A 21,468-nucleotide genomic window follows, 5' to 3' on the forward strand; every position below is an offset into this window, starting at 1 on the left:
AAATAAAATTTTTCAAAAAATAGTGCTGTTAACAACTGGATAGTCACATGCTAACAATGAAGATGGACCCCTTCTTTTTTAATTTTTATTGTTTTTAGTTGTAGTTGGACACAATGCCTTTATTTTATTTATTTATTTGTTTTTATGTGGTGCTGAGGATCAAACCCAGCACCTCACATGTGCTAGGCGAGCGCTCTACCACTGAGCCACAACACCAGTCCCTGGACCCTTCCTTTTAAAGCAAACAAAAGTCAACTCAGAAAAGATCACAGATCTAAATTTAAGAGCTAAACTACAAAACTCTTGGAAGAAAACAGCAATAGTGGATGAGGTAAGCATTTCTTAGCGTTAAAACAATAGCAGAAGCAATAAAAACAGATAAATTAGGCTTAATACAGTTCACATTTGTAATCCCAGCTACTTGGGAGACTGAGGCAGGAAGATCATGAGTTCAAGGCCAGTCTGAGCAACAGCAAAAGTAATAATAATTTAGTGTTATAAATGATACCATGAAGATATTGAAAATAAAACCCATGAGAAAATATCTCCAAATCATTTAGCTAATAATGAATAGTATCCAGAATATATTTTTAAAACTCTTAAAACAATTATAAAAAGATAATAAGCTGGGCTGGGGTTTTAACTCAGTGGTAGAGCACTTGCCTAGCACATAAGAGGAACTGGGTTCAATCATCAGCACCACATAAAAATAAATAAATAAAATAAAAGCATTGTGTCCATCTACAACTAAAAAAAAAAATTTTTTTTAAGACAATAAGCTATTTCAAAAATGAGCAAATTGGGTTCAATCCCTAGCACTGCAAAAATAAATTAATTGAAAAAATAAAAATGAACAAAAGATTTGAAATAGGTACTTCTCCAAAGAAGATATGCCAAAGGCAAGCCCATGAAAAGATGCTTTAACACTGGTAGCTATTGGCAAAATGCACAATAAATCAAAATCACAAGCAGCGCCATTTATCTGTAGTTCAGCCTCTTGGGAGGTTGAGACAGGATGATCGTTTGAGTCCAGGGGTTTGAGGCCAGCCTGGGCAATGTGGTGAGACTCCATCTCAAAACAAAACAAATAAACAAAAAACTACCGCTCAATGACGCACTGCTTTGCAGTAAGATGGCTATTAAAGAGAAAAAAAAAGAGAGAGAGAGAGAATATAACAAGCGGTGACTAGGATGTGAAGAAACTGGAGCCCTAAATCACTGCCCTGGGAATGTAAAATGGTGCAGGCACTGGGAAGTTTGGCAGTTCCTCTGAAGATTTATAAAAAGTTACCATATGACCTAGCAAATCCACTATACCCAAGAAAAATTAAAACATTTACACAAAAACTTGTATCTAAATCTTCACAGTAGTATCACAATAGCCAAGAGTGATAAAAACCCCCAATGTCCATTGACTGATGATAGACAAATAAAATGTGATCCATGTATCCAATGGAATATCATTCAACAATAAAAAGGAATTACTGAGAAATGCTATAACATGGATGTACTTTGAAATCATATGCAAAGTGAAGGAAGCCAGTAACCAAAGGCCACATATTCTGATTCCATTTATATGAAATGTCCAGAAAAAACAAATCCATACACTTTTTTTTTTCTGGTGCTGGGCACATGGGAGGCAAGCACTTTACCACTGAGCTACAGCCTCAACCTAAGGTATAACTTTCTTTTTATAAGTTTTTTAAATACCTTTAAAAAAATAGCTCTCTTTTTAATTACTGAGTTATTGAAGTCCTTTATATAGTATAGACAATTCTTTTACTATATATGTACATACATATTATTTACATGTGTTCATGGATATTATCAATTCTCTCCTAATTCATCTATAAATTCAACACATTCCCAATCAAAATCCAGAGGATTTTAGAAGAAACTGGTAACTGAGTGTGAAATTGATATGGAAATACAAAGGACATAGGATTCTCCAAACAAGTTTGAGAAGATGGAGAAAGTTAAAGTTTACCTAACCTAAATCCATGATTGACTAAATTTATAGTAATCATGATGACATTACATTGGTATAGACAAAATGACTAATGGTATGGAAGAGATTACAGAAAGAAACCTACATGATCAACAGCAACAAAAGCAATGAAACAATCTAACAAGGAAAAATTTTTCAAACCGAAAGGAGATCTATATGGGGAAAAACAATAAGCTTCAAATCCCTACAGAATACCACACACAAAAATGAAATTAAGGGGCTGGGGATGTGGCTCAAGCGGTAGCGTGCTTGCCTGGCATGCGTGCGGCCCGGGTTCGATCCTCAGCACCACATACAAAACAAAGATGTTGTATCCGCCGATAACTAAAATAAATAAATAAATAAATAAAATGAAATTAACATGAATCACAGATAAATGTAGAGTTAAATTGATAAAGTTTCTAAAAGAAAACTTAAGAGCATATCTTTGAGATCATGGGGTAGATAAACTTCTGCATTAAAAATATATATATGTATATATAACCATTCTCTCTGGTTTAACTCCCTATCAGTTTGCAAAAATATTTTTTAAATCAGTCTGTAGAAGACACAGCAAATAGTGTATCTAAGTGGCATCCTATGCAACTCTACACTAATTAAATGCATGAATTCCCTCTAATACAAATATTATAACTTTGCCAGACTTCTCAAAGAAGTGTGATGGGTGCCAAGCTCACCCAGAATTATACAGTATATATATGCTGGTATACTTTCTCTTGGCCAGCTTACACTGGGATTCAATTTACAGCCTTTTGGCTCTAAATTCTGTGTTTCTCCAGTATCAGTTTAAGGTAGAAATACTAAAGGATACTATAGCATAAGCTGAACGTAACTAGCACCTCTTTCTGATAAAATAAGCAAGAGACCCATCCTTAATTCTCTTAAGGAAATGACAACTTAGTGTTTACATGAACACACTAAATTATTCCCATTTCTCTTAGTTCTCTTAGCTTAATACGTATTGTAACTGTTCTCTATCATAAGTCTTTTTGCATGAACTAATTATCTTTTGTTTAACAAGTAAGGAATCATACAAAATACAAGGAGTTTTCTTAATATCAGAACGGTTCTCTTCAGTGCAGAGCATGGATGTCTGTACTAATGCACAAAGCATATTAAAAAAACTGCTTTTCTTTTGTTTCTTTTTATAAAGAACACAGGACTGCGGGGTGGCTTGATGTGCTTGTCTAGCATGTACCAGGTATATGTTCAATACTCAGCACCAACAAAACAAAACACAACAAAGCCCCACAAATAAATTAAAATAGGTTAAATTAGTAAAACATCAAACCCTCATATGGGAGAAAGTAACACAATATAAAAACATATATAATTTTATACAATATAAATATTGATAAATTTAATGAAATGTTCATTACTATACTTTTTATTAAATAACATTTATTCATTTATATTACCCATTTTTTAAAAAAATATTTTTTTAGTTGTAGATGGACACAATATCTTTATTTATTTATTTTTATGTGGTGCTGGGGATTGAACCCAGTGCCTCATGCATGCTAGACAAGCACTCTACCACTGAGCCACACACAACCCCAGCCCTACATTATCCATTTAGTTGACATAAAATGACATCTTTATTTTGGTAGATCTAAATTATTAAAGTATTTTTAAGCAATTCTACAAAAAAAATTGAAAGTTTTTCATGAATATTTAAAGAATAATTAGGCTTGATAGGATGTTTCCTGTCCACAATAAATATACTATGATCTCACAACAAAAACTCAATGGCTCATATGAAAAACCTTTCTGATTTCTATGAAATGTTTCACTTAATCTCAAATCCATTCACCAGAAAAAGAGCTATTCAAAACTAGCCTCAGTTGAAGGTAAAAATTCTACTTATGGCCTGATGGCCTATAACACAGAATAAGAGCCCACCAGTATGAGAACCTTCATTGTCATAAACTTTTAGTCTAGTTTTGGTTAATTTCAATGACTTGACTAAGTTAAAACTCAATCTACTGTCAATGACTCCAAAGCCCAATTCTTCACAACCAGCCTCTGCTGTAGAATAAGAAAACTTAAAGAAGCACCTGGGGGTAGCTCAGCAGTACAGTGCTTGCCTACCACATCTGTGAGGCCCTGGATTCAATCCCCATCACCACAAATTAGTAAAAATTAAAATGATTAAAAAAGCTTCAAGGCTGAGGTTGTGGCTTAGTGGTAGAGCATTTGCAGAGCATGTGTGAGGCACTGGGTTCAATACTCAGCACCACATAAAAATAAATAAATAATGGTATTCTGTCTATCTATAACTAAAAATGAAACAAAGAAAAAGATCTTACCCTCAACAAGAGGCAGGCAGAGCCTTCTTATGGAGGCCAGAAACAACTTGCTTAAATGAAGGGATCACTATACAATCATGAAAATTCACAAGCCTAGAGTTTACTCAAAGCAGAGAGTTCCAAAGATAAAAATAGTACTTGTATTTTAAATGTGAAAAAATTTTTTAAATGCCCATTTATTTTCCCTTCCTTTTTTCTTAATACTATTTCCCAAATTAAATATATGTCATCCTCAGTATCCACAGGTGGTTCTTGGACCCAAATTAATGGATGTTCAAGTTCTCATATTAAATAGCATAGAATCTGCATATACTATAAGTATATTCTCCTATTCACTAGATCATTTCTAGATTACTTCACTACACATTTCTAAGTTACTTATAGTATACTGTAAAAGCAATGTAAATACTTGTTATACTACATTCTTCAAGGAATAGTAAGAAAAAAGTCTGTACATGTTCAAGCTTTTCTAAGTATTTTCAATCAAATAATTGAATCCTCAATTGCAGAACACCACAGATACGGAACGGAGACCATATAATCAAACAAAAAAGTCCATAATGATGCATTTGATTTCTTCTGGGAAAGAATCATTTCAACTTCCTAGAAGATAATGTTCAAGAAGGCAAAGAACAAAAATATCAGGACAATAAAAGAAATAGCTTTTATTAGCACAAATGCCTCAGGGGAGTTTTATCTTGTACAACTGGGGCACAACATTGACCAAACAAGTTTAATTCCTCTTTATAAAGTATTTTAGGGTCTAAGTATTACTACATGGAGAAATTTTAAAGGGGATCCAGGCACTATGGTACACACCTGTAATCCCAGTAGCTTGGGAGGCTGAGGCAGGAGGATCCCAAAGTCAGCCTCAGCAATTTGGCAAGGTCTTTTTTTATTTTTAACCACATGCGTTTTTTTAAAATTCTTTTTTTCTTTTTAGATATAATGATAGTAGAGTGTATTTTGACATGTTATACATAGACATAGTATAAATTATTCTAATTAGGATCCCATTCTTATAGCTGTACATGATTCCCTGGTGTATTAATAAATGAACACAGAAAAAGTTATGTGTGATTCATTCTTCTGTCTTTGCTATTCCCATCCCCACTGCCTTCCCTTCATTTCCCTTTGACTAATCCACTGAACTTCTCTTCTTCCCCCCACATCCTTGGCAAGGTCTAAAGCAATTTAGTGAGACCCTGTCTCAAAATTAAAAAAAAATAAAAAGGGCTAGGGATGGGGCTTGTAGTAAAATACCCCTGGGTTCAATCCCCAGAACCAAAATTAAAAAGAAATTCAAAGGGGATAAATGTTTCCTGAAAAAGTTGACAGATTTTTTCATATAATAATTCTAAAAAAAAAGATAGCTATGTTAGTGACCCCTAGGATACACTTCAAAACTCTTCTGGGCCAGGCACACGCCTATAATCCCAGCAGCTGGAGAGGCTGAGGCAGGAGGATTACAAGTTCAAAGCCAGCCTCAGCAAAATAGAGGTACTAAGCAACTCATGAGCTGGGTGTGTGGCTCAGTGGTTGAGTGCCCCTCAGTTCAATTCCCAGTACCGCTCCATAAAAAACACACTCTTCTGGTATTAAAGCACCCAAACTTGATACAAAAATAAATAAATAAATAAAAACAATTTATCCAATTAAGAATTTGAAATGGAAGTGTTGCTCAGTGTAAAGCACATGTTTAGCATACATGAGGCCCTGGGTTTGATCCTCAGAACCAAAAAAACAAAACAAAAAAAAGAGCCAAAAATTCTTCTCAGTGAAGAACCAGTGACTTCCAACAACTTCCAAAGCTAGAACCACGAACGATGAAAACATTTACCGTATTCAGAATTAGCAGAGAAGAAAAAAAAAAACCTCCTGCAGAAGCGATAAAGAACTGAATTCAAAGCCCAAAGAAACTTGAGAGCCCAGTTCATAACTCAGCAGAGGGAATAAAGCATTAGCTTACTCAGCAGTCACTTGTGAGAAATAGGAATCACATACAAAGGAGTGGGGAAATTTAGTTACCAGTTCTTTATAGTTAACCATCTATTATTACAAAAATGATAGGTAATTATAGAGAATACAATGTAAAAGACATCCAGAAACAGCTGATATTCCAAATGACTTTTATAATTAGTTTTCCTATACTAAATGTCACTTTTTACTTTGGGAATGGACTTGTTTAACTGATGTTAGTGCCAAGAGAGAAGTTGCATAGAACTAGTTCCCAAGGGAATACCGAAAATCAAAGTTCAGATATTTCATCCTATAGACAAACCTTCTGTAAATAAACAAGAGTTGAATCATACATTAATTGGGTCTTGCTTTTAGATCTTTAGATATTTCAGCCACTCAGGTCTGTAATGGTTATATTAACAGCAAATATAATTATTTTCCTTCTCTTTGCTATACAGTCTAACAAATATGAGCAAGGGGATATGCTTACACTAAACTAGGTCCTAGTTAATAAATATTTGTTAAATTAATGTCAGACATTTTTTCCTCTATGCAAGAAGTCTCAGGGTAGGAGGAACCTCCATTACAAAGAATTCCAAGGTTGGTACAAATTCTGTGATTTTTTTCTTATCAGATATTGTTGTAATAATGAGGCTACACACACATTTTACTGATGTGCCAAAAACATCTTATGTACATGTACATTTTACATATGCATTAACTCAAGCCTTGTATCAGGTACATACTATTATAATCCCATTTTACAAGAAACTAAGGCCAGGTATCTTGTCCAAGGTCATAATGCCAGAAGTAGCAAAGCCAGGATTAAAATCCATTGTCTGACTCCAAAACTGTCTAACAGTACAGAATGGCACACACCTGTAATCCCAGTAATAGTAACCCAGGAGGCTAAGTAAGGCAGGAAGATTTTAAGTTCCAGGCCAGCCTCAGCAACTTAGAACCTGTCTAAAAATAAAAACAGATCTGGGAATGCTGCTCAGTGGTAAATCATTCCTAGGTTAGATTCCCAGTCCTGGGAAGACAGATCACCCCTGGTTTAGATCCCCAGAATGGACTGGATGGATGGATGAATAGAAGGACAGACAAGAGAGTGTGTGTGAGTGTGTGTATGTGTGTAGGCTAAAGTGCCACAAAGAGGTTCCTAGGACATGAACCACACCATTGGAGTAGTTCAAGCAATATTTCAATTTATTCAATTGCTGCTGAGGGTCTCACCAAGTTACTGAGGCTAGACTTAAACTTGCAACCTTCCTGCCTCAGTTTCCCAAGTTGCTGCAATTATAGGTGTACACTACCAGACCTGGCTCAAGCAGTAATGTTAATAGAATTAAATGGTACCACCCTCCTGTGACGATGGAAGCAGCACAATAGGGTAGAAAGAGTAGCTGAAGAGCTGTAGCTTGAAATGTATTGATAAGCCATAGACCACGATCAGCTCACCTTTTGGGGCCCAACAACCTCACTGTAAAATAAAGGTGTTCAATATGATAATAATATATTCCATTTATTATGTGTCAGGTACTTTCTAAGCACTTTACATGGGTTATCTTGTTTATATCTAATAACTCTATAAAGTAGAGTCTGTTCTTATTCCCATTTCAAGACAGAATTATGGTTCAAAGGTTAAGTAACCATAGGCAGAGAGTGGTAGAATCAAGACTCTAGAACAGGGGTTGGAACAGAAATGGCCTATAAGCTAAATCCTGCCTGCTACCCAGTTTGATAAAGTTTTTTATAAAAGCTAAACTGGATTTTACATTTTTAAATGGTGGAAAAACAAAAAACAGCATTTTGTAACACCTAAAAATTATATAAATTTAAGTTTTCAGTATCAATAAATAAAGTTTCATCAGAAAACACTCCTTCACTTACACATCAACTGTGGATTCTCTTATACTTCAATAGCAGGAGTTGCTGTAAGGTCTAAGACATTTACTATCTGACCCTTTATAGAAAAATCTGCCCAAGGCCTGTTCTAGGGCCTAATCTATTATTATATTATGTATTGTGTACTGATTCTAAAACAAAAATAATTACCAACATTAGAATGACATCCTAGACAAAAATATTTTAGAGACTGACCTAAAAAATTCAATATATTGCAAAACAGGAGTTTCATAAACCCTTAGGTACAAATATCAATAAATGTTTTATCAACCAGAACTGATCTAGGGCTGGATCGCAAAAGTCTTTGGCTTTATAATCCTTAAATTATATCTGGTCTGTTTTTAACTACTTTCTGCTCTAGTAAGTTTCAAAAACAAACTACTCACTATTAAAGCTCAGTCAAGCAATATTCATCTTTCAAACTAGTTCTAATTTTCCAGTATTATTCATGTTTTTCTTTTCTTTTTTTCTCATTGTATTTTTTTTTTTGTGTGTGTGTGTGTGGTGCTAGAAATTGAACCCAGGGCCTTGCACATGCCAAGCAAGTGTTCCTCTACCAGACTACCAGAGATACATACCCAAACCCTCGTGTTTTTCTTAACTCAAAACAATTCATAGTGGGTTGTGTCTCAGTGGTAGAGCGCTTGCCTAGTATGTGTGAGGAACTGGGTTCAATCCCCAGTACCACATAAAAATAAATAAACAGATAAATAGATAGATAGATAGATAGATAGGTAGGTAGAAATGTTAAAAAAAAAAAAAAAATTCATAGTCTACTTCAGTCTGTCGATTAAACTCCGGGCCTCAAGCAACCTAGGCCAGTGCTCTACCACTGAGCCACACCCAAGCTGGACACCAAGCCTGACCATTACCTTCATTTTTACTGCCACTTTCTGGAAATTTCTCTTCTGCTCAATTTGTTCTTTCTTTAGTTAAAATTAGTGGAAACCATTCAAAAGTTTAAGAGTGAATACATGTGGTTTCTTACAAGATGATGCAGTTCTTTTTTGGTGTGTACTTAGGATTGAACCCAGGACCTTTGCACATACATGCTAAGCACATGTAATATACTACTGAGCTATCAACAGTACATTTTCAAATTTTATTTTTCATTCTCTTCTTGGAAATGACTTTAATATTTTTAAAAAATTGTTTTTTAGTTGTAGATGGACACAATGCCTTTATTTTGTTTATTTATTTATTTATTTTTATGAGGTGCAGAGGATCAAAACCAGTGCCTCACACATGATAGGTAAGCGCTCTACCACTGAACCACAACCTCAGTCCATGTCTAACATTTTATTTGGCTCTCTGGCAATATATTCAGGCAAAATTCTCAAGGATAAACTGACCATTTGGCCTAGTATCCTTTTTGATACACTGTTACTAGCCATTTTTTCTATTCATTCATACAAATATGACAGACTTATCCATACTTTATTCTGCTTAGTTACTAACTTCTTACCAGAAAACCTAACTATAACATACCAAACTGGAGGCACCTTATTTTTCTTTTATAAGAAATAAAAATATTCTTCATGACATTCCTAAAAGGTATACTATATACTTGAATACCCTGAGAAAAACCTCATGTCCATACATGTTGTTCCTACCTACATTATAATAATTTCCCCTCCTCTAAATCAAAACTAAATGTATGTCACAGCTTTTAGTATGTTTATATCTTCAAAGAAGAAAAACCATTAACATTATTGATATGCTTTGTTTAAATTAATACATCATTAACTTTCAGACGGGAGAAATTATTATGATCTCCATTTTACAATTAAGAATTGAAACTCGAACTAAGGTCTTTTTAAGTCCAAAACCAGTGAGTATCTTCCCACAATACTAACTGATTTTTCCTTAAGGAAACTATGAACAGCTCTTTTCCTATAAGGAGTCATGTTCATGTTCTTGTGAACATGACTCGAAAGTCAATCCTGCCAGGCACGGTAGCACATGCCTATAATCCCAATGGCTCAGGAGACTAAGGCAGGAGGATCTTGAGTTCAAAGCCAGTCTCAGCCAAATCGAGGCACTAAGCAACTCAGTGAGACCCTATCTCTAAAAATACAAAATAGGGCTAGGGAGGTGGCTCAGTAGTTGAGTGCCCCCTGCATTCAATCCCTGATACCAAAAAAAAAAAAAAAATTCCTACTTACCGAAATCACCATTGTGCCCTATATGAAATACCTTAGTTATATGCCCAGGACTCTCTAAGGTAGGGGTTCTTAAACTGGGGTCCATGAACTCAGATGGAAAAAATTCACATCTTTGCCAGGCACGGTGTTCCAGTTACTCAAGAAGCAGAGGAAAGAGGATTGCAAATTTGAGATCAGCCTGGGCAAATAAATGAGCAAGATCCTGTCTCAAAATAAAGGGGCTCAGGGTGTGGCTTAATGGTAGAACACCTGCTTACATGTGCAGAGGCTCTGGTTCAATCCCCACTACTATAATAACAGTAACAATTATTATTTACATTTTTATTTTTGTTAACCTATAATTGAAATTAGCATTTCCTACTATTGGGAATATAGGCAGCTAATAGCAGTATTAGCAGGGCTACTTCTAATTATTAGTTTATAATAATAAGAAAATTTCTCATATTAAAAATTATTTTGGGGGGCTGGGATTGTGGCTCAGCGGTAGAGTGCTCGCCTAGCACGAGCAGGACCCGGGTTCAATCCTCAGCACCACATAAAAAATAAATAAATAAATAAAGGTATTGTGTTGTGTCCATCTACACCTAAAAAATAAATATTTTTTAAAAAATTATTTTTTAAATATATGAACTGTATTTTGCATTTAAAAGTCATATTCTGAGACAGGAACATAGCCCAGTTGTAGAGTATTTGCCTAGCATGTGCAATGCCCTGGATTCAATCTGCAGCACCACCAAAAGAAGGCATGTTCTGAGAAGGGGCTCAAAGGCTTCAGACTGCCAAGGAATCAAAGATACTCTATATAAATTTAAGAACCCTGCTCTAGACACCATCACAGAGACTATTTATCAATCCTTGCTAGTTAAGGTTTTATATAAATGCACAGCATCATTTACTCATTTTCCTTTAGTCCATTAAAAATACAGACCGCTGGGGCTGGGGGTCAGTGGTAGAACGCTCGCCTAGCACATGTGAGGCCCTGGGTTCGATCCTCAACACCACATAAAAATAAGTAAATAAAATAAAGGCATTGTGTCCAATTACACCTAAAAGATAAATATTAAAAAAAAAAAAAAATACAGACCTCCACAAGGCCCTGGGTTCGATCCCCAGCACCATAAAAAAAAAAAAAAAAAATACAGACCTCATTAAGTCACAATGATTTTTGTATCTAATTTGTCAACTAAGCTTACTATTACTGATCTTCTACCTCTGACCTAACACATAGGAAATCTCCCTTATATAGTTATTGAAGACACAAGAATTAAGCTTCTCTGTGATCAACTTTCCACCCCAAGTAAATCCACTCTCTCAGGATCAGAAACCAAATCCATTATTCCTACAACTGAAACTTGATATGAATTACATGAAAAATCTTATTGATACCTTTATATTTCTATACAAAATACTCTCCAGAACATTTGTGGGAGGGCAAAGAGCTTTAAAAAAGAAGAGAACACTGACTTTGTCATTTACTGGCTGATTTCACAGATTGTTATCTATGAACAGATTGTTTTCTGTGAAATGGGATATATAGAGAGGGTTTTTTGAGGATTAAATGATCAGAAGATACATACTATGGCCATTTTTTGTTTTTGGAAGCGGGTACTGCAGATTAAACCCAGAGTTGCTTTACCACTGAGCCACAACCTCAGCCCTTTTTATTTTTTTATTTTGAGACAGGGGATCTCACAAAGTTGTTTAGAGCCTCACTAAATTGCTGAGCTTGGCCTCTAACTTGCAATTCTCCTGCCTCAGCCACCAGAGTAACTGGGAATACAGTCGTATGCCAACATGTCCAACCATAATATGGCTCTTAACAAGTTTTTACCTGATATCAGTGATAAGTTCTTTACATTCTCTACACGCTACAGCCTACCATATTAAAATTCTGATACTTAAGATCCGACTTCTAGGCTGGGGTTGTGGCTCAGAGGTAGAGGACTCCAACCATGTGTGAAGAAGCACTGGATTCGATCCTCAGCACCACGTCAAAATAAATAAAGATATTGTGTCTACCTATAACTAAAAAATAAATATTAAAAAAAAAAAAAAAGATCCAACTTCTAGGTGGGCACAGTCACACACCCCTGTAATCCCAGCGGCTCTGGAGGCTGAGGCAGGAGGATCACAAGTTCAAAGCCAGCCTCAGCAAAAATTACCGAAGCCCTAAGCAACTAAGAGAGACCCTAAGCAACTAACAGTGACCCTGTCTCTAAATCAAATACAAAAAAGTGCTGAGAATGTGACTCAGGGGCTAAGTGACCTGGGTTTAATCCCTGGTACCAAAAAAACAAAAAGATTTTTTAAGTTGGACACAATATCTTTATTGATTTATTTTTTATGTGGTGCTGAGGATCGAACCCAGGGCCTCCCATGTGCCAGTGAAGCACTCTACTGCTGAGCCACAATCCTAGCCCTTAAACTTGTCTTTAACTTCACTTACTTTCCTACACAAATGCAGTTTCCCATTGATCCTATCCAATTGTGACTACTCTAAAAATCACAGTATTTTGACATTTATGTTTTTTTTGTGTACTTGTATGCTGACATTAAATTCCTAAGCCAAATTTTATCTTCTCATGGGTAGAAAAGGTGTCTATTTCTTACCTACCCATGTTGATGGAAAAACCATCCGTCAAAGCCAACATACCTTCCTTCAGTATTACCATGACAAACTTTGATTAAGTAAAATTATAATACCAGTTTATGATCAGTTGCCTTGACTTAACCCATTTTCCACTTTGACACATTCAAAATGTTTTTATTAGCTATAAACTTTTCTAATCACATTTGTATTCTCTATAGCTATTTATTATCAAAAGATGCAGAGCACCAAAAATAGGCTTGAATTCTTCTAAAACAAAATGTGAAGGAAAAGAACACAATAAACTAACATAATGGAATTCAATCCCTTAAAAACAAAATTCACTTTAGAATCTAAAAGGCATGCAACATTTACATATGCAGTCATACTTCACTTACATTCTGAGAAAGTAATGTGCTATTTCTGTCCTGTGAACATTGCAGAGTGTGCTTATGCAAACTTAGATAGTATAACCTACTATACACCTCAGCTACACACAGCCATCACTGTGTATGTAGTTCAATTTTTACCAAAATATCATTGTGACACTTAACTACACAGTCATTTTTCAATATCCTGAAGATTGGTTCCAGGCCTCCCCCCATACCAAAATCCCAGAATGTTCAAGTCCCTTATATAAAATGACATAGTATTCACATGTAGCCTACACACATCTTCCATATACTTTAAACCATCACTGGGTTACTTTTAATACCTAACACAATGTAAATGCTATGTAAATTATTATACTGCATTGTTCAGGGAACAAGGAAAAAAGTCTATGTGTACAGTCCAGACACAATCATCACAGATGGAGCTACACAGTACAGAAAAACATGCAAAGTGGGCTGGGGTTTTAGCTCAGTGGTAAAGCCCCTGCCTAGCATGTGTGAAGCACTGGGTTCAATTCTAAGCACCACATATAAATAAGTAAAATAATGGTCCAACAACTAAAAAAAAAAAAAAAAAAGACATGCAAAGTTAACAATGCTCAAACAAGTGTTGAAGAGAGAATAAGGATCTGTGAAATGGGAGGAGTGACAGCAGAGTGTCTATTTATCAATTCATTCTTGTGGATTTTCATAGTGCTTGACCCATAGCAAATTCAAGTTTTGTTTCTTGGAATTTTCTGGAAATTTGAAAAATATTTTCAACCCAAAATTGGATATATCCAAGAATGCTGAACTCATGGATATAATGACTCATAATAATCTCAAAATTGTCTTATAGGAAGGGCTTGAGAATTTCAACTATAAAACATAACCAAGAGCTGGGGGATATACAGCTCAGTTGGTAGAGTGCTTGCCTTGCATGTACAAGGCCCTGGGTTCAATCTCCAGCACCACAAAAAACAAACAAACAAAACATAAACAAAAAGGAATATTATTCGGCAATAAAAAGGAACAAAGTCCACATGCTAAAACAGGTAAGGACCTTGAAAATATCATGAAAGAAGCCAGTCACAAAAGAACACCAATTGTAAAATTTTCCTTTATATGAAATGGCAGTGTCCAAAATAGACAAAAATAAGAGAAAGAAAAGTATATTATGTATTACTGGAACTGGAAGGAAGGAAGGAAGGAAGGAGCTGGAAGAGAGGAAATGGGGAGCGACTGCATAGGAGCTTCTTTGGGGGGTGACAAATAGTGGTAATAACTATACAATTCTATGTATACACTAAAAATCACTTTATTGTACCTAATTCAGCTGACTTTTTCGTGTGTGCGTGCATGTGTGAATCATATCTCAATAAAGCTCTTAAAAAAATATGTTTCTGGGCACAGTGGTGCACAGGCAGCTGATGCTGGAGGAACACAAATTCAGAGCCAGCATCAGCAACTAAGCAAAGGCCTTAGCAACTGAGCGAGACCCTGTTCCAAAATAAAAACTAAAAAGGGCTGGGAAGGTGGCTCAGTAGTTAAGCACCCCTGAGTTGTTTTTTTTTTCTTTAGTTATAGATGGCCACAATGACTTTATTTATTTTTATGTGGTGCTGAGAATCAAACCCAGCGCCTCACACATGATAGGCCAGCGCTCTACCGCTGAGCCACAACCCCAGCCCTCCCTAATTCTTAAAAAAAAAAAAAAGGTTCCCACTGGTAAGCCACAAGGAAATCATGGAAGTCACTGACTGGAAATCTAAGCTGATTATCTGTTATGTTAAGAGAGGTCATCTCCAAATTCTCTCCTCCATTCCAAACAAGTACAAGAACAGGAAAACGGGGACAGTGAGAATCAAAAAATTTTGAGCAGTTGGTTACTAACTAAAATAGTCCCTTCTTAGGCTCTATCACTCCTAAACTGTAGGGGGCTTCCATCCTCAGTGATTACGGAAGTAGTACTTTTCATCAGCAAGCTCAAGAAGAAACGTCAAAATAAGATGACACTTGCTTAGACGCACTACAAAAGTCTAAAAAAAAAAAAAAAACAGAAAGGATGTCACCTACACACTCCTAAGTCTGTGCACGTGTTAGTCTGCCCCCACCCAAAAACAACCAGCAACGTGCACGATTCATCCACATACCAACTTGCTCCCCATAAATTGACACTGAATACTCAAGCTCTTAGATCTCATTTGTTTAAATTGACAGGCATAACTCTCACTGATTCCCACTCCAGCAAGAGCAGCCTCCGCCCTGCCCCTACCCACCCCCAAACCCACACACGTGTTAGCCCGACACCGCCCCACCGGGTCCCACGTGCACCTGGTCTAACACACTCCCAACATGTGGGTGCCCCACGGGCTTCCTCGGGTATCTGAGGTCATCGCGTGACCCTGGGTCTCCAGAGGTATGAGGGGGAAGGGGAAGGACCAGGCCCAGGTCCCAGAGGTCCCAACCCTGCGGGGAGTGTCCACACCCATCCTACTATCCCCAACAAATCCAGGGGCCGGGGGCGACGGCCCCTTTAAGACGCGGCCCAGTCGTCGCCCGCAGAGAGGGGCGCAACGGGGCCTACACAACCCCCCCTCCGTTCGCCCGCCCACATCTAATCACCTCACCTCGGGCCGCGGGGCCCCGCCGCCGCGACGGCGGCGGAGGGGGGGCGGGGTACGGGCGGGGTCTGGAGGGGGGGGTCGCCCCGCCGACGGTGGAGCCGCGGTTCGCTCTCTGAGGCCGTGGGACGGTGACTGCGGTGGACGTGAACGCTCCTAGCTCGCTCCCTCGGCGGCTCCTGGGACCCCAAGATGGCGGCGGCGCTGAGGCGGCTGCGGGCGCTGGGCCGGCGGCGGCGGCGGCCACTTTCACTCACTGAGAGGAGCGGAGCAGGGACACGGGGAGCCATGGCGGGGGGGAGGAGAGGCGCCATAGCCAGGCCAGAACAATCGAGCCGTTACTCGGCTGGCTTACCCCCGCCCCACCCACGCTCACTGCTACTCGCCAGCCCGTGGCCGCTCGCAGTGCCGCTGTCGTCAGTCTCGTGCAGTTCGTACCCCGCGGCTGCCGCCTGACGCCCCGCGTGGACCGGGGTTCGGGGGGAGACCCTCATCCATGCCATCTGCGTGCAGATTGGTTGGGGCTGGGACTGGCGAAGATTGCCGAAAGGCGGCGGGGAGGAGGAGGAGGATGTCTTCGCTAGAGTGAGCAAGCAGATCTCGGGGGAGCAAATCTCGCGAGAGCTCTTAGATCCGCAACCGCCAAAGAAAGGTTAGTTTTCCCGGAAATAACGTCAATGGGAACCGCCCCGGATCCTGGGAATATTTGTTCTCAGAGGTAGGAGGTGGGAGGGGCTACCGAACACTGATAATATTGGGAGACTAACTAGCGGTAAGTTTTATGCTTTGGTGGGTGCATGCAGATACGATATTGGCGCTTGAGGGTGCCTGCACCTGCCTGGGCACCGTTCGCCTGGGGACTTCTCCAAATCGTCTTCAGACGGTGTCACCCACCCAGGCTTAAAACTTCTTGGAACAGAGAAACGAGTAAGCTTTGGTGCACATTCCATTTAAAGCAGTCGGATGAGTCGCCTCGGCACGTGCGACCACAGAATTCTTTTTTCCCTTGTTGTTTTCTTAGGTATCATGTAAAAGGATCGACTGCCTAGGGCAGTTTGATAAATGGATCCTCGCTTTGAATAAGTGTAAGGAATTGTTGGACTTAAGCCCTTAGATCTTCCTGCAGGAGTTGTTTTGTTTACTGTGTTTTTTGTCTGCCCCGATGTCGTGGGCAACTCAAATCTGGTTTTAGATTGTAGCCTATTAGGATGTATCTTTTTGAGTTCAACTACTTTCAATTATGAGCCTTTGAAAAGGAAGAAAATGATCTCTTTTTGTTGCTTGGTTTTAATGGGCTTTAGCTGTGGAGGAAATGGTCCATGAACAGGTCCTTAAGTTATCATATCATCTGACAATATAAATTTATTTTGTAAGAGAGAAGGTAAGTGGAAAGAAGTTCCATATGCACTTCTTCATGTTATATCAAAATGAAGCTGCTCACGGAGATAGCAAATCATGGTTTTCAACAGGCAGGAAAACCTGAGCCCAGACTTTCTGGTACAGAAGGGGAGAAAGACGAAGAAATAACTGCTCCAAATCAACCAATAGCCCTTCATATCAGAACAATCGATCCACCATGGAAGATTTATTTGTCTCCATTTTTGCTACTTATCAATCAACCCACCAGGGCTGACACTCAGGCTCTGGTGAATATTATGATAATGACTAGAGCCGCATGGCTCTATCTAATCATGCTAGAGCAGAACCCAAAAAAAGGTGTCCATACAATTGAACCCAATTTCAACATAATAACCATGGATCGCCATATCTCAAAAATTATAGTAGATGCGTGCTGACAGGACTTCAAAGAAAAGTCCCTAAAGTAGAGATTCTTAAGAGTGTTCAAGAGGTTAAACAAAAACCTCAGGAGGATCCTTCAGAGCTCTGTCTATTAAGAATACCAGTGCTATATGGATGCCAGTTCTGAGGCTCCAGAAAACTTTAAAAAATGGTGAACATTAACTTCTCAGCCAAAGAATTTCTCATATAACAAGGAATGGATGGAGCTTTAGGGATGTGTGCTTCACACATTGTACAAATAGTTTTTTCTCTGCATGGAGCCAGAGAGGGATAGGCCTGGACCTGGGAACTTTCCGTTGTTTTCCCGGTGTCAATAGATCGCCTAAAGCACGTGAACTTCCCCTCCGCTCTGCTAGAAATGCCCCTCACAGTAGTACTGGAGATGGGTGTATCCTATTAAGAACTAAACAGCCCAGCTTTATCCTATTTTGGTGGAGAACATTCTATGGTAAGGCCTATGTAAATAAGGCAGGCACAGGCTCCATTTTTGTGGAGAAAGCTAGATCTGGCAGATTAGCTTGCCCTACCCCACCCCCCTGCCATTTCTTTTCTTTCCTTTTTTTTTTTTTAAATTTTTTTTTTAATTTTTAGATGTTGATGGACCTTTATTTTATTCATTCATTTATATGTGGTGCTGAGAATGGAACCCAGTGATTCACACATGCTAGGCAAGTGCTGTACCACTGAGCCACAACCCCAGCCCCTCTGCCATTTTTTTTAAACATTAAAAGAATGAAAATTTGCTTGTTCCACATGGCTCGAACTTACCTTTTGTTCAAAGCCTGATAGAATCAATATCTAGTGAAGCTCTGCCACATTATGATTGGGTCACACTAGCAAAAGTGCATCTTTCCAGAGGCGCTTGTTTACTGTGGAGGTCTAATTGGGTGGATTTCTGCTCCAAGCAGGCAGAAGTTAATAGAAGGCATGGAATTAATAATATTATGGTAGACATGTTGACTAGTACAGGACAATTTACTGATTGGGAACAACAGTTAAATTTTGATTTGCAAACTTATAATCAGATTAGTGCATGTGTCAGAAGGGCATGGAGAGAATAGAATCTCTCTACCCCCTGCTGTATCCTACACCATTAGAAAAATCAAAGCCATTGGTGGGATCATTCTGACAGCCAGCCACAACCCAGGAGACCTAATGGAGATTTTGGAATCAAATTTACTGTTTTTTAACATAGAACCTGCTCCAGAAGCAATTACTGATAAAAATTTCCAAAGCTATCAAACAGTATGAAATTTGCTCTGATCTGAAAGTGGACCTTGGTGTTCTGGCCAAGCAACAGTTTGACCTGGAAAACAAGTTAAAGCCTTTCACAGTGGAAATTGTGAATTCAGTGGAAGCTTATGCCTCAATGCTGAGAAATATCTTTGGTTTCAATGCACTGAAAGAACTTCTTTCTTGTCCGAACAGGCTAAAGATCCATATGGATGCCATGCATGGAGTTGTGGGCCCATACGTAAAGAAGAATCTCTGAAGAACTCGGCACTCGGCACCCCAGAAAATTCAGCAGTTAATTGCGTTCCCCTTGGGGCTGGGGATGTGGCTCAAGCAGTAGCGCACTCACCTGGCATGCGTGCGGCCCGGGTTCGATCCTCAGCACCACATACAAACAAAGATGTTGTGTCCGCCGAAAACTAAAAAATAAATATTAAAATTCTCTCTCTCTCTCTCTCTCTCTCTCTCTCTCTCTCTCTCTAAGAAAAAAAAAAAAAAATTGTGTTCCCCTGACCCCAACTGACCAAGTGGAGACTATGAAGTCTGGAGAGCATGACTTTGGGCTGTGTTCAATGGAAATGGGAATCAAAACATGATTCTGGGCAAGCATAGGTTCTTTGTGAACCCTTCAGACTCTGTGGCTATCATTGCTGCCAATATCTGCAGCATTCCATATTTCCAGCGGACTGGGGTCTGTGGCTTTGCACGCAGCATGCCTACAAGTGGTGCTCTGGACTGGGTGGCTAACGCTGCAAAGATGGCTTTGTATGAGACCCCAACTGGCTGGAAGTTTTTTTGGGAATTTGATGGATGCAAGTAAACTGTCCCTTTGAGAGGACGAGGGCTTTGGCACTGATTGTGATCACATTTGTGAGAAAGGTAGACTGTGGGCTATCCTTTCGGGGCTCTCCATTCTTGCCACCTGCAAACACAGTTCAAAGCATATTTGTAGAGATCATTGGCAAAAGTATGGCCTGAACTTCTTTACGAGGTGTGATTACGAGAAGGTGGAAGCAGAGGGTGCAAGCAAGATGAGGAAGGACCTGGAGACTGATGTTTGCTCCTTTGTGGCGAAGCAGTTCTCTGCAAGTGACAAAGTCTACACTTTGGAGAAAGCTGATAACTTTGAATTCAGGGACCCCATGGAGGAAGCATTTCAAGAAATTAGAGCTTGTGAGTCACTTTTGCAAACAGTTCTCACATCATCTTCCAACTAAATGGCACTGGGAATGCAGGGCCCACCATTCGACTATACATTGACAGCTTTGAGAAGGATGTTGCCAAAATCAATCAGAACCCCCAGGTCATGTCGTGCGCCCCCGCCCTCCACCCCAACTTATTTCTATTGCTCTAAAGGTGTCCCGGTTCCAGGAGAAGACAAGATACACTGCACCCACTGTAATCACCTAGGAAGACCTGCCAGATGCTGTATGTCCTTCCATCCCAGGACCTATCCATGTCATCTGATTGAAGAATATGGACAGAAACAAAGTGTATCTACCCAGATTTTTAGGATTTGATTTTTCCATTTCATAGTTGTTGATAAACAGCACATTGCAAAGCACTTCCAATTGAGTCCCCTCGGGAGCTGTGTGAGAGAGGGAAGAGGACCCACAGGTTTATGTCCGTTCCTTTTCATGCCCTTCTGCACTGAGGCTGTGTGGGTATCTCTCCTTAGCATCAGACACTGTTTACACAACAGTGCAAGGTGGAGGCTGAGCATCAGCGAGTGAGGCCAGCTTTCTTCTTTAGGATGTGCCTACAAAATGACAGCAGAAGTTCCATTCTCCTTGATGAATATTTCCCCCAGTTTACTGTCTACATGTAATCCAACAAAATGTAATTTCCGGTGCCTTCTCTCCAATCAGTTTTCCTCTAAGTGAGACATACTTGTCTACAGATTCTGACTTGTTTTGTAGCACAGTCCCATTTGCACAGATATTTTGGTATATTAAAGCAGAATAAGAAACAAAAAACAATAAAAAAGGCTGGGGATGTGGCTCAGTGATTAATTACCCAGGTTTAAGCCCCATTAATCTCCCACCCTCCCCCCAAAAAAATCTATTCTTAGTGATTTTATAGTCACTATATTGTCTTGAATTTATTGCTTCTTGTCTAACTGCAATTTTGTATAATTTGACCAACTTTCTTTGCAAAAATGCCCTTCCTATAAAAGTTCTTGATTTATTCTTCATACAAGTTGTTTGCTAATTCTATCATGAATGTCTTCCTTCAGACTACTACTTACCTTTTCACTTTCTTCAGAATATCCTCTTTAAAGAAAAATTCTTGATTTTAATACATTCAAATTTGTTGATATTTTATTTTTATGTATTTATTTTTTATTCATTTTTGTGGTACTGGGATTTGAACCCAAAGGGGCTCTACCACCAACTTATATCCTTAGCCCTTCATTATTTTTCTTTTGAGACAGGGTCTTGCTAAGTTACTGAGACTGACCTTGAAGAGGCAAACCTTCTGCCTCAGCCTCCTAAATCACTGGG

At 38.7% G+C, this 21,468-nt stretch overlaps 1 protein-coding gene and 1 pseudogene across 3 annotated transcripts in view; one reads left to right on the plus strand and one right to left on the minus strand.

Moving 5' to 3' along the window:
- Window positions 1–16,310, minus strand: part of Ino80 (INO80 complex ATPase subunit) — a 129,949-nt gene extending 113,639 nt beyond the window's left edge. For all 3 annotated transcript variants that reach the window (XM_071608095.1, XM_027925365.2, XM_027925358.2), the window contains exon 1: window positions 15,938–16,310. The gene's annotated coding sequence lies outside the window, so the exon portion shown is untranslated. The remainder of the gene's footprint in view (window positions 1–15,937) is intronic.
- A 1,013-nt stretch (window positions 16,311–17,323) lies between these two features.
- LOC114084191 (phosphoglucomutase-1-like) lies at window positions 17,324–21,163 on the plus strand (annotated as a pseudogene).
- The last annotated feature ends 305 nt before the right edge of the window (window positions 21,164–21,468 follow it).

This window comes from Marmota flaviventris, chromosome 2, assembly GCF_047511675.1.
Source record: "Marmota flaviventris isolate mMarFla1 chromosome 2, mMarFla1.hap1, whole genome shotgun sequence".
NCBI lineage: Eukaryota > Metazoa > Chordata > Mammalia > Rodentia > Sciuridae > Marmota > Marmota flaviventris.